This window comes from Stegodyphus dumicola, chromosome 7 (assembly GCF_044657685.1).
Source record: "Stegodyphus dumicola isolate Sdum_Otavi_A_Nest chromosome 7, ASM4465768v1".
Taxonomy (NCBI): Eukaryota; Metazoa; Arthropoda; class Arachnida; order Araneae; family Eresidae; genus Stegodyphus; species Stegodyphus dumicola.
Genome location: NC_140774.1, coordinates 43,046,932 through 43,059,459, shown reverse-complemented (window position 1 = coordinate 43,059,459; position 12,528 = coordinate 43,046,932). Strand labels below are relative to the sequence as shown.

General features: G+C 32.2%; 1 protein-coding gene across 11 annotated transcripts in view; it reads right to left on the bottom strand.

The window, feature by feature from the left end:
* LOC118198227 (nuclear factor 1 X-type-like) overlaps window positions 1–12,528 on the bottom strand; it is a 196,741-nt gene that overhangs the window by 155,490 nt on the left and 28,723 nt on the right. For 3 of the 11 annotated variants that reach the window (XM_085820131.1, XM_085820132.1, XM_085820127.1), the window contains exons 1-2: window positions 9,940–10,156; window positions 8,495–8,582 (exon numbers count right to left, since the gene is read on the bottom strand). The gene's annotated coding sequence lies outside the window, so the exon portion shown is untranslated. Of the gene's footprint in view, window positions 1–8,494; window positions 8,583–9,330; window positions 9,831–9,939; window positions 10,157–12,528 lie in introns of those variants that run through there. The other 8 variants (XM_085820137.1, XM_085820136.1, XM_085820133.1 and 5 more) reach the window with 6 other exon arrangements.

The window sequence follows — 12,528 nt, the reverse complement described above, 5'->3', positions numbered from 1 at the left end:
ATCGTGTCAGCGTGTTTATAGTAGTTCATCGATAACTGTAAAACGTGTTTTGGAGCTGTCCTGATAATACTGGCTAATAAAGTGTGTTTCGATACTTCATCAAGTAGTGTCGTCATTATTCACTCCAAATCCACACAAACCCTGTACGAACATGAAGGAAGAAAATAACATAACAACTGGTGTCAGAAAAGAAAAATGCAACACAAGATTAAAATGACATCTCAATTGGCGAGAAATGTCTTTAAAAAGCAGTTTACAATGGACATATGGCCCATAAGATGCCTTTCATAAGTTACTGGAACAAAAAAAAATGTTCGTCTTGACATTCTAAAGCATCTGAATCAGTGCAAATTTACTTTTCAACAGGACAACATTCCTACACACACCTCCAAAATTTGTCAAGAATGGTGCTTTTTTGGCATGCCATCGAGTGATTTGTGTGAGCTATGAAGCTGCTGTTTGTCATGTCAAACAGCAGCTTCATAGCTCCCCCAAATCACTCGATTTAGTCCTTATTAAATAAAAATTAAATACAAATAATTATTGTTTATTTCATTAAAAAAAGTACCTTGGGAATCTGTGAATTTAAACAGAGTTTCCTTCTTTTTTTTTTTTTTTTTTTTTTTTTTTTTTTCTGGAAGGGTGTGAAAAGTGAGCATTTACATTTAATGAATGAATCAAGTTTTTAAATTGCAGATTACGTACAACTAAATTACGTAATGCTGTCTACATAAGACTAACTTTTCAATGCTTATTTTATTGCACAAAAATGCCATTGCACACACTCTTGACTTTATCCATGTACACTGCTAAAGTCCTAGCTAGTAACCTTTATCACCTTACAAAAATGTCGCCAAACTACCTGTTACCATATTCCAAAGATTAGCCGTTCTTTGCACTTAAACCATAAAATTTAATTCAACAGCAATATTGCAAAATAATTTTAAAATGAGCCTATCCTTAGAATTTTTTATACATAGTCTCATGCGCTGGACATAATTTTTTTTCGTACAGTTTTGCCATTGCTTGCTTTGAATCAAGTTTGTTAAAAAATTCATTGAAGTGTTACAAAATATGAAATCGATAAGAAAACAAATTTCAAATTCCAAATTAGGGCTTCCAGATGCCCATATTCAGTGGAAGATTATGTTATTCAAAATTTAATGGCTTTAGGTACTGTTGTTTTATCACAATGCGAGAAACATATTTCAACATTTCTGCAGATTTTTCATTATTTAATTTCTTTAAAAACAGGGCGATAATATTTGGTGGCAACAGTTTGAAATGTGATACAGACATTTACAGTGCATCGACGCAAAATGCCAAACTGAAATTAATAGCCCTTCTGAGCTAATGAAGCTTTGAGCTAATAATACAAAAAAAGGTTTTTCCGGAACGTTGTTTTTTTTTTTTTTTTTTTTTTTTTTTTTTTTCAATTTAACCAATGGTAAAAAGATTGCAATTAATTATTATGGGTGCCTGAAAAAAAATTATTCATTAAATTAGAAAAAGAAACATATATTTACAGGTATTCCAATGGAATTTAGCTTTTAATTTCTCTGTCTGAACATGATTAATTTTAAAATTAAGCCTGAGTAAATTAAAAATATCATGCATTTACTACAAAATATAATTATACAGCTAAAACATTACAAAAAATGAATTTTTTCTAATTCATTATTGTGAAGTAAATAAAAAGGTATATATGGTGGATATCTACATCTCAGGAAAAAAAAAGAAAAAAAAAAAAAAATATTAGTACAAGTATTCAAACACGTACTCATTCAAACAGTCATTATTCAAACAAGTAGATTAAAAGTTTGAAAATAAAGTCCTTAAGTATTTTACCATCAAACATTTTTGACATATAAAAACTGTCACCAAACAGTGCAATTTTATTCTAATAATGCATAAGCCTGATATTACATCATACCCAAAAGATCTACGTGTCAGTTTTATGCAGGTTTGATCCTCAAATGGGACTGGTTATACTCGTGCACATACTGAAAGACTGGGAATAAGCAAAAGGATGCACTAGAAAACATTGCAGAACTGTGTTGTACTATACCACTCAGATTCATATTTCACTCAATTTATATTAGGTCATGTTTACAGAGAGGTTGATAATTTTGTTTTTATTTTAAATGCTGGGATGACTGATGCTAATTTTAACAAATTAGTTTGTAAGATAACCTCAAAATTTGAGTTCAAATTTAATTTTTATAAGTACAACTCGGACTCATCAAGTTTGGTTTGGTTTGGTTTATTAGATTACGGCAAAGCACTCAAGGGCTATCTGCCTTAAGGGAGGGATGCCTTCGTGGAGGACGTTTTAAGGGAAACTGGCTCGTATACATGTTACACATGGGGAAAACCACGAAAACACCCATGTAGTCAGCCCATTCGTGGGATTCGAACCTTGGACCGAACTACCAGTGTTCAGCGACGTTACCGCTCGGCCACTGGTGGGCCCGGACTCGTCGGAACTTAGGGGAATTCCGGATTTGGGATTTTTCTGGATATTAGATGATCAATTTAAATCTGGAAAGATGGCATGCAGAAATCATACAATTAAAAATATGAAATCGTAATTTATGAAATAAAGAACAATTATGATCTAAAGGGTATCAAACTTTACAAAAAAAAGCTTAATATTTATTTGTTTACTTTATAAAACATTTCTTTCAACGCAAGTTGTTTAAGTTGCTTCCACAAAAAATTCAAAAAGTCCCTTTTTCTTTATGTCACATACAGTTGACTTTCCAATGCAATACTCCTCAGATATGCCTTTATCCATTTTTTGCAGCAATTCCACTTCTTGTTTAATGGACAACGAAACATGGTTTTGCTTCGTAGATCCTTTGGCAACTCCAGAATTGGAAACTCTTTTTGACATAATCAAAAGTTCAAGCTTAGGTTTTATAAAATTGCCATAATAATAACAGTCTGCAAAAAATAATAAGCTGGATCAAACCAGACGATTGGGGATCAGCGCAGTCCGCTACATTAACTGAAATGCCTTAGAATCAGTAAAGATAATTTTAGCCCAGCTTAATAGCATCCGTTATACATTATTGGCTGTGTATCACAAGATTGGCAATGGAAACCAAGTTGTTTCGCTGAATTTTGTCTTGCTCCTATTGTGTACTGAATTAAGCCTGAATTGTATTAGTTTTGTTATTTACTATACCTACGTTTATTTCTTGCACATGCTTAAAACTAATCAGTGTCCTGAATAAATCAACTCCCACATATACTTAACACTTTATCTAGGGTTGGTGCTAAATACTGCCTGATGCAGTCTCTATGGGTCCTAAATTCTGCTACAGAGTGCCTTCCTAAGTTCTAAATTTTCACCACACCTAAACTTTGCATCCCACAGCTTTCCCTAAATCATAAAAACTTCTCATCCCTTAATTTTGCCACTCGGTACTTCCCCAAATTCCAAAAATTTTGTCTTCCCTAAATTCTGCCGTCTGGTGCCGACATATTCTGCCGCCGCTTATGGTGAATAACATATCAGTTATTAATTAAAATAGCACTAAATGTAATCTTTTGGCCTATGAGTTTCATTAACAAAATCTATTTTTAGTATATGAAAAGAAATTTTTGTTGAATTTTTTTTAGTCAACATTTCTTAGAGCTATTAAAAATCTATAATCATCGCCAAGCATAATGTTAGCATAAAAGGTTGCCATACGCTTGTTATTCAATTACTAATATAAAAAAAGGGTACTTTTCCGTTTTGCCGGCGCAAGCGATAAAGTCGCCAATAATGGTACTACCGATGCCAAACGGAATATTCTCGCTGGTAACCTTTTACGCCTCATTTTCAAAACAAATCTGGGTACTATTCGGTTTCGAGGGCCGTAAAAAATCGCCAAACTATTGTTGATGCCAATGCTGCCAAAAATAATTGCGGCAACCCTAATAATTGAGGCAAAAAAGGAAGTATAATAGTAAATAACTATCTAAGACTGATGTTTTAATTTAGATGAAAGGTTATTTTCATATAATACTTTTTATTATTATAATTTATATGAAAAAGGCTAAACATGACTGAATGGAAGCATAAGAGTAAATAACTATTTCGGATCATTATTATAATTTATATAAAAATTGCTATACATAACTGAATGGATGCCTGCATCGTTATTTCGCTACCGACTTATCGCTAAAGCATAATTTCATTTCGTTGGTTGTTCAAACGTAATTTTCTATAATGAATGATGCCTTTTCATTGAAAATATTCTCGAGCGATTCTATATAATAATTATATATAGAATCGCTCACTTATTTGTTTGCCGCATTTTACAAGGGTAAAAACAATTGAATTTTTGTCAATTTTCTTTTACTTTTTAAGTGAAAATAGGTCGATGTGTACATAGATAATGTCAAAGGTGGGCGCAGTGCCATTTTTGTGCAATTCTGGGATTTCTTTTAAAGTGAAAATAGGTCGATGTGCACATGGATATCGAGTATGTGCAATTCTTATAAAGGCTTCAAACAGTGGGTGATTCTGCACTTTACCCAAAATTCTATTGCCGACTTTTCGCCATGGGCAATTCCCAAATTGTTAAATCCTTAGGATATTAAAAAAGGATTTAAAATCAAAAAAGGATTTAAAAATTAACCTAGTATTTCAATGGCATCTGAAGAAATATATATAAACTTATGCAATCTGAAATCAGCGCGTACGCTAGATTTGGCGTGCTGTTAAATGGGTGCGTTTGCTAGATTTGGCGCTTTTGCTCATACATTTTCGCTGCAATTTTTTACGGTCCTCAAAACGGAATAGTACCCAAGTCGCAAACAAACAAGTTTTTCTTATCAGATTAATTGTTTCTTTCAATACTGGGATATAATTAGTACATAGAATTTTTATCAGATAGTTCAGTTTTAAGTCTAAGGCCATTTTCGGTAATTAAGTCAATTAGGATGCAATTACAGCTCTTACCTGAAGCCGAAAATATAGAAAAGGTAAAGTCAAGGGTTAAATTCATCAATTCTAATGAGAATGCATTAGCAAAGTAAAGCACTGCAGTTTTACATAATTTCTGAGTAAGCTATTCGTACAAATTGAAATATTTCTTGCATTTAAACTTGTGTTCCAAATTAAGATTTAACTTGAAATTAATGTAGATAATTACTGACAGCATTAGATTTTTGTAGAGTAGTTTACGTGAGATGAGATAGCTTGGGGTCACGTGATATGAACCGGCAAATCAGGATGTTGAATCATGAAAGCATAGTAAATTCTTAAATTAATGTCTTTTTACAAATTTATTGGCTTTTTATAAAATTTTAAGTGATATTAAAATGTTTATGCCTTCAAAAAAAGAATTATTAGAACTAACAATTTTTTAGTACTTTTTATGTATATACTCTATGTTGTCGCCAATAAAGTCTGCTTGGCGAGATTTGTGCCGGCGAAACGGAAAAGTACCAAAAAATGTTTAGACATCACTGCGTGAGTTATTACTGAAGCTGTCATGTATTGATAAATATGCGGTGATGAAAGCAAAATGTAATAAATAATGACTCGCCAGGTCGGTGTCAGGGATATAAAATAGGTGAATGTTTCGGTTTGAGATGTATGCCAAGCAGATACACAGCTACGGACTCATATTATTAATTTCACAAATTTATGCTTACATGATTGTTTTCCCATAACGAGATATTTTATTTAGTGCATAAGTGAAATTAAGAATTGGAATTTTTAAATGAAAATCTCTACATGTTATATTATGGAAGAAAAAATCAAAAGCGCATGTGTAAAGCATACAAAAAAAAAATATTTGTGGCTTCGAGGTCCTGATTTTAGATTATTCCAGATAATGGACGTTCGAACTTTGTACTGTATCTGTACCATGCAGCTATTGATTATCTAAATAAATAAAAAAATGGTCTGTCATTTTCTTAAAACAGCAATGTGTTACTTTAAACTTCTGTTAGAAAATGTTTGCTATAACTCTGACAGGATCTCCACCAACTTTTACAGTCAATCAGAAAATATATAAATGTAAATACCAAAATTAAATATTTAACCTAGGAAGAAAAACAATTTATGCAAAAAAATATATTTAGGTACTCTTCTTTACAGGGACCAGCTGTGGAAATGTACGTACGTATATACAGTCAAAAGTCGTTAATTCGGACACCCATAATCCGGAATGATCTATAATCCGGACCTCAAAGCTAAAAACTTTCTGCGCATGCGCGTAAGACCTTTACGACTGCGCATATGCATGTGCACAAGCGCAGAATACGTTTTCGCGTGCACGTTTAATGTATAACGGACGGTATAACCTAAAATTATCTAATTATCTATTTCAGTTAATGTTGATGATTGCGTTGTTCCTTAATCTTCGAATTGGATCCGGCTTATTATTTTTTGCAGACTGTAAGGGCAATTTTATAAAAGTAAGCTTGAACTTTCGATTATGTCAAATAGAATTTCCGATGCTGGAGCTGCCAAAGGATCTACAAAACGAAAGTATGTTTCGATGTCCATCAAACAAAAAGTGGAATTGCTCCAAAAAATGGATAAAGGCATATCCTTTGTTTATCTAACCGTTCCGAAATCTGTTTATCAATTTCACGCTGCACTGCGCGGGAGAGGGGGGGGACATCGCGGCACAATGAACTGGAAGTTGATCTGTCAGCACTATCGTTATCTTCAGGGCAGATGTTTTTATTTTATTCGGCTTATAATTCCTTATTAAATGTAGTATTTCATCTCGATGCACTCCATCTTTGATATGATTTAAATCAAATTCCTCATCATTATAAATATCACGAATACAAATCAAATAGTTTTCTGGTTGCAATTTTCTAATTTCGGATATGCATAATGTATGCTTTACACATGCGCGCATTGAAAGAAATGTTTAATATAGTAAACAAATAAATATTAAGCTTTTTTTTTTTTTTTTGTAAATTTTGATACCCTTTAGATTATAATTGCTCATTATTTTATAAATTATGGTTTCATATTTTTAATTTTATAATTTCTGCATGCCATCTTACCAGATTTAAACTGATGATCTATAATCCGGAAAAATCGATAATCTGGAATCACCGAAGTCCCTACGAGCCCGGATTAAAGACTTTTGACTGTACATATATGCATGAGTATACATACATACGTATATGAATGTATACATACATACATTGCCGCCCAACCAGTATAGTGGTTAGCATCATTGACTGTCGTGCTAAAGGGCCGGGTTCGAATCCTGGAGAAGGCATGGATGTTTGTAAATGTACTGTGTCAGTGCTGCATGGCAGCACTTTAAATATGCAGCGAGCTGAAAGTCCCCTCGAGAGGTTGTTAGTAGGGGAAGAGGGTTGGGAGACCTTCGGAGCTCACCAGAGTGCTCTCTATCAAAATTGGGTGCGGAACTGAGCTAAATCACACTGTCATCTGCAAGGTGCTCAAGGCTGTTGTCAATGGCAGCCGTAAACTTGCACTCCTTGCCACGAGGAATTTTGTGGGCTTGAGTTGACTATAGGTCAAGGCAAGTGAGCATTACCAACAACAATAACATGTATACATTTCTGAGTCTGATCACAATAACAGGAAAGTACCAAAATTTATAACAGTATATTGGCCATAATAAATAATTTGTATGGTGTTCAAAATAAAACAGAGCAGCTAAGAATCACACTGGTTAAAGAAAATGTTTAAGTAATGCAGTTATTTATTATAACACATAATCACACAATATGGTGACTTAAAGTAAGCTATGAATAAAGCTGTATGTAACATAAGGTGAAGAAATACTTTTTGCAAGAAAAACATGTATTACAGAAACTCTTCTTTTATTTCCCTTTTAAGAAAAGCAGTGTTTAATAAGTGCTATTTCAAAGTTCTATTTTTATAAATGCCTAATGTTTTGGAAAGAAAGTTTTGGGATTTTCCCTCGTCATTTTTCAATTACCTAAACAGTGTATTAATTAATTTTCATCCATAAAAAAAGGTTATAATCAAACATTTGGTAAAAGTTTACAAATGGGTGCCCCTTGTTTTTTGGCGATTCTTTTTTGATACAAAGATCAGTGCCAGGAATGCACAACTTCAAGGTGGCCGCTAAACAAAACCAAAATTAGAAGTCAAAGAGTTGCACAAACTCTATGTCCATGTACTCATCGATCTGTTTTCACTTAAAAAATTTCCTAGAATCGCACAAACTAGGCATTGCACACTGCCTTAAATTTGCCCATGTACACATGAATCTATTTTCATTTAAAAAAATCAGGAAGCTAAAACACAGTTAAAAATATCGTGGTAACCAGAAATGAGGTTTCATCATCAAAATTTTTTTAAAAAAAAGTCGCTAACCAAAGGGACACCCAATTCTGCACTAGAGCCACTGTATTATAATGTTTACATTATTAATTGATATCGTATTATAATAATTAGAACATTTTTAATTTCAAAATCTATTATTATGTTACATCAATATGTAATGTATTTATTATAAACACATACCTTATAGTGTTTCCAGCGATATCCTTCTAGACCCATCAATTAGCTCACGCCTTTTTTACGTTAGAGTTTGAATATAAAACAGGCCACCCTATAAAATCAAAAAACTAATATAATATAATAAATATAAATTTTATAAAAGCGGTAAAAAAACTATTTCAAAATCACAAAATCATATATAAATACTATAATTCCTATCCCAAATTTTCAAAATATTTGCTGTTTTTTAGCAGTTAATTGTACACTTTATAAAAAACAATGGTTATAAACCATTCAATTGCAACCCCCCACTTTTTTTAATTGCTGCAATTTTATAAATTTCCTACAAGTCAGTGCACAGATATGCAAAAAATTATATTTTGAGTGATTATTACAGCAAAATAATAGGTATTCGAAAAAATTAGATAATAATTCATACACTATTTGGAAGAAAGAAATTAAACACAAATTAAATCGAAATATTTATCACTACAAAACTACAGCATTTGAGATGTTTTAATAGTAAATTTAATATATGTTCTTAAAAATTTGTATATTTAGACCTATATATATGGAATTAGTTACTTAAAAAATATAGTTTAGAATTCTAAACAGCAAAGAATAATTTTTTAAAAATGCTTTTAACATTTAAAAAAATACATATGGACTAACATGAACAAAAGTCAAAAGATACAGTTAAAAGTTACAATCAGCTTTCGAAAAATTCAATTAATTCGGCAAATACTTGAATTAAAAAAACAGCAACGCGGTATACAAACACAAAAATTTGTATAACGGGTGTACTTGCAAAACAAACAAAAAAAAAAAAAATAAAATAAAATAAAATAAACAAACATTACATGAGAAAATGTACGTGTTCATTGCACAATATAAAAATGTCCTATTTTAAATAAAGAAAAAAATTCATTTATGGTTGATCTTTACATTACGGTAACTGGTTTAAATGCCACAGTTCATTTTTTCCATCAGGCATAATGCACCGAAATACATTTCCCTACCCCCTAATTCCATTTTGAGCCATGCCTCTATGACGGCGAACGATATTTGTGTATCATTTGCAAATTGAAACCCAGTATAACGGGCGTGCTCGCCTTCTCGTAAGAAAGTAGGCAGTCTGAGAACGTCTTCACCCTGTACCCTGTTTAACCAATGCGGTTTAGACTGTCAAAAGTACACTAGCTGCTATTTGTTTATTGTACTTAATCCAATATCCATTCGCACTGTTTACGATCGGAATGCAAACAACACCTCTTCGGTGCAATATTTAAATTACAATTAGTTCTAATATATTTAGGCTTAGAAAAAGACTTTAGTAAATGCTAAAAACATAGCACAGATAGATCTTTCACTTCTGCCTGGCCAAGCAAATGCATGACGGAGTAAAAAATCTGCGTCTATTCTAAGCAAGGGAGAGAAATAACAGAAATAGAAAAATAAACTGCACTTACCATTCCTTAACACTGCCTTTTTCTCGCCGATTTCCCCCTCATAACGCTTAGCCTCCTTCTCCTAGCGCGACTTAACTTTACTGGGTAGATGTGGGTTTTTCAATGGAAGAAAATCAATCACGAAATATCGATCGATTGTGTGAAGGTTTCCCCCCTTCACGAAACGCGTGCTGCGATCTAGAGGAGGTATATGTTCACAGCTGTGGCGTAGTAAAATATTTTTCCTCTCGCGCGATCTTGGCGAGGAGGTTCTGGCGCGCATGTCAATCAAAAGTCGTCGACCAATCGCAGCGCCGCACGGAGAAGACGCTCTCGGTAGTTGAAAAAACCCGCCGTGCGTTTGTATCACACTTTTTTTGCTGACACCCGAAGTTTAATTAAAACGCAAACTTGATATATATAGGGCTTGATTTCTAAGATGAAAGAATGTTTGAATTTAATAGAAAGGAAATAGAACCACTAAAAAAAAAAAATAAGAATGATATAGAAAGTACACAATTTAATAACAAAAAGTTCAAAATTACATTAATTTTTAAAAAGCAAAGTTTTAAATTACAGTTGAAAGGAGCAAAAGAAGGGAAATAAATTAATAATAAAATCTGATGTTAAGATAAAGGAAATATAACCATATTTAACATTTCTTCTAATGCAAAACTTTCTGCTATTTATACGTAAGTGTTTCTCTTTTACATTTATAAAAAAATAAGTTTTAGCATAAAATATAAAATTTTATAATTTAATATAATAATATATTAGCTAACCAAAAATTACATTTTATTTCAGCTTATATTTACATTATGTTCACCTCAAAAGACATAAAATTATGATAAATTTTAAAATATATATTTACTTGCTTAAATTTCTAAATTTTAAAATATACATTTACTTGTTTAAATTTCTTCAATCTCGCGTTGATGTTAATATGTTACTTTGCATGCACACTTTTCTAAATTTCTGTTCCCTTGAGAATGTTTTACACGTGTGTGTGCATGGGCTTGCGCGCGCGTGTGTGTGTGTGCCTGTCAAGACTTAATTTCTGAAATTAGAAGAGCTAGAACTTTATGAAAGGCCGGTTAGAGAAGTAAAAGAAAAATAATGCATAGCTAAAAATCGAGTAAAGTGTAGCAAGATAAAGTTAATTAATTAGATAAATTAAATTAATAAATAGTAAGTAAACATGCCAGAGTTATCCTTATCTGGGCTCCGGCTGAATTCTAATACTTGACTGCGTGAATATGCGTACATAGAAAGAGATATAAAAGAAATATACATTTACTTGTTTAAATTCCTTCAATCTCGCGTTGATGTTAATATGTTACTTTGCATGCACACTTTTCTAAATTTCTATTCCCTTGAGAATGTTTTACATGTGTATGTGCATGGGCTTCCGCGCGCGTGTGTGTGTGCGTGTCAAGGCTTAATTTCTGAAATTAGAAGAGCTAGAACCTTATGAAAGGCCGGTTAGAGAAGTAAAAGAAAAATAATGCATAGCTAAAAATCAAGTAAAGTGTAGCAATATAAAGTTAATTATTTAGATAAATTAAATTAATAAATAGTAAATAAACATGCCAGAGTTCACCTTATCTGGGCTCCGGCTGAATTTTAATACTTGACTGCGTGAATATGCATAAAAGAAATATATTTTCTGCTTTTTTTGAAATTTTCTTTTTAGTGTTTTGATTATTTTATGTTTATGTGTTTGTCGTTTATCCGCCCATTTTTTTCAATTTGATTCTTTTTCTCTAAATGAAGGAGACTTGCTAAATTAAGTACTATCAAATTCTTCTATGCTTAACACATTTAGTTGCTACGTTAAAGGAATGATTGGTTTTGTTTTAAATTTTTCTCTTCCCTTCACTTCTGAACGTTACTTGTAAATAATATGTAAAATATTCTGTGGCGTTTGCAAAATACAGAGGGTATTCACACATTTTTAGAAAAATTTCAGGCCGTTTAGTTAAGGCTTAAAATGTTAACAGTATTTTTTTAAAAGCTTGATCTGATAGCCCTTTTTTTGGTTTTACTTTAAATCTGCATCGTTATTTCCAGAACGGAAAACTTTTTGTAAAATTTCCAAAGTAACGGAAAACCTTTCGTAATTTCCAATGTCCACTACTTTCCAAAGTCCATCCATCGTGAGGGTTTGCATTTAGAAACAACTTTTTTCAAGATACCAAAGGCACTATAAGCGAAATATCAAGGGACTTCACAGAAATACATTGAAAAGTTGTCCAGTAGGCAAGACCTGTACTAATCTTCATTTCTTCAAGGAATACAGTGCTACTTTTCGAAGTGTGATTTGTTGTTTTGTCTTTATAAAGTTTCACTCTTCGAAAGTCATTAGGATAAATAAATGGACCTTCTTTTGTAAATATCGGACGTAAAACTTTCTCTTGATTAGTACGTTGAGTTGATTTTAACTTTCCGCCCCCCCCGCTTTTCTTATTTTTAATTTCCGATTGAAAGAAAATTCTGCAGCAATCATAAACCCTTTATTGAAACTTTCTTTGCATTAACGAAACAGGCTTGTATCTTTTTCTCTTTGTTTTCGGCAATAAATTACTTTAAAAAATAAGTATAATAAAAAAT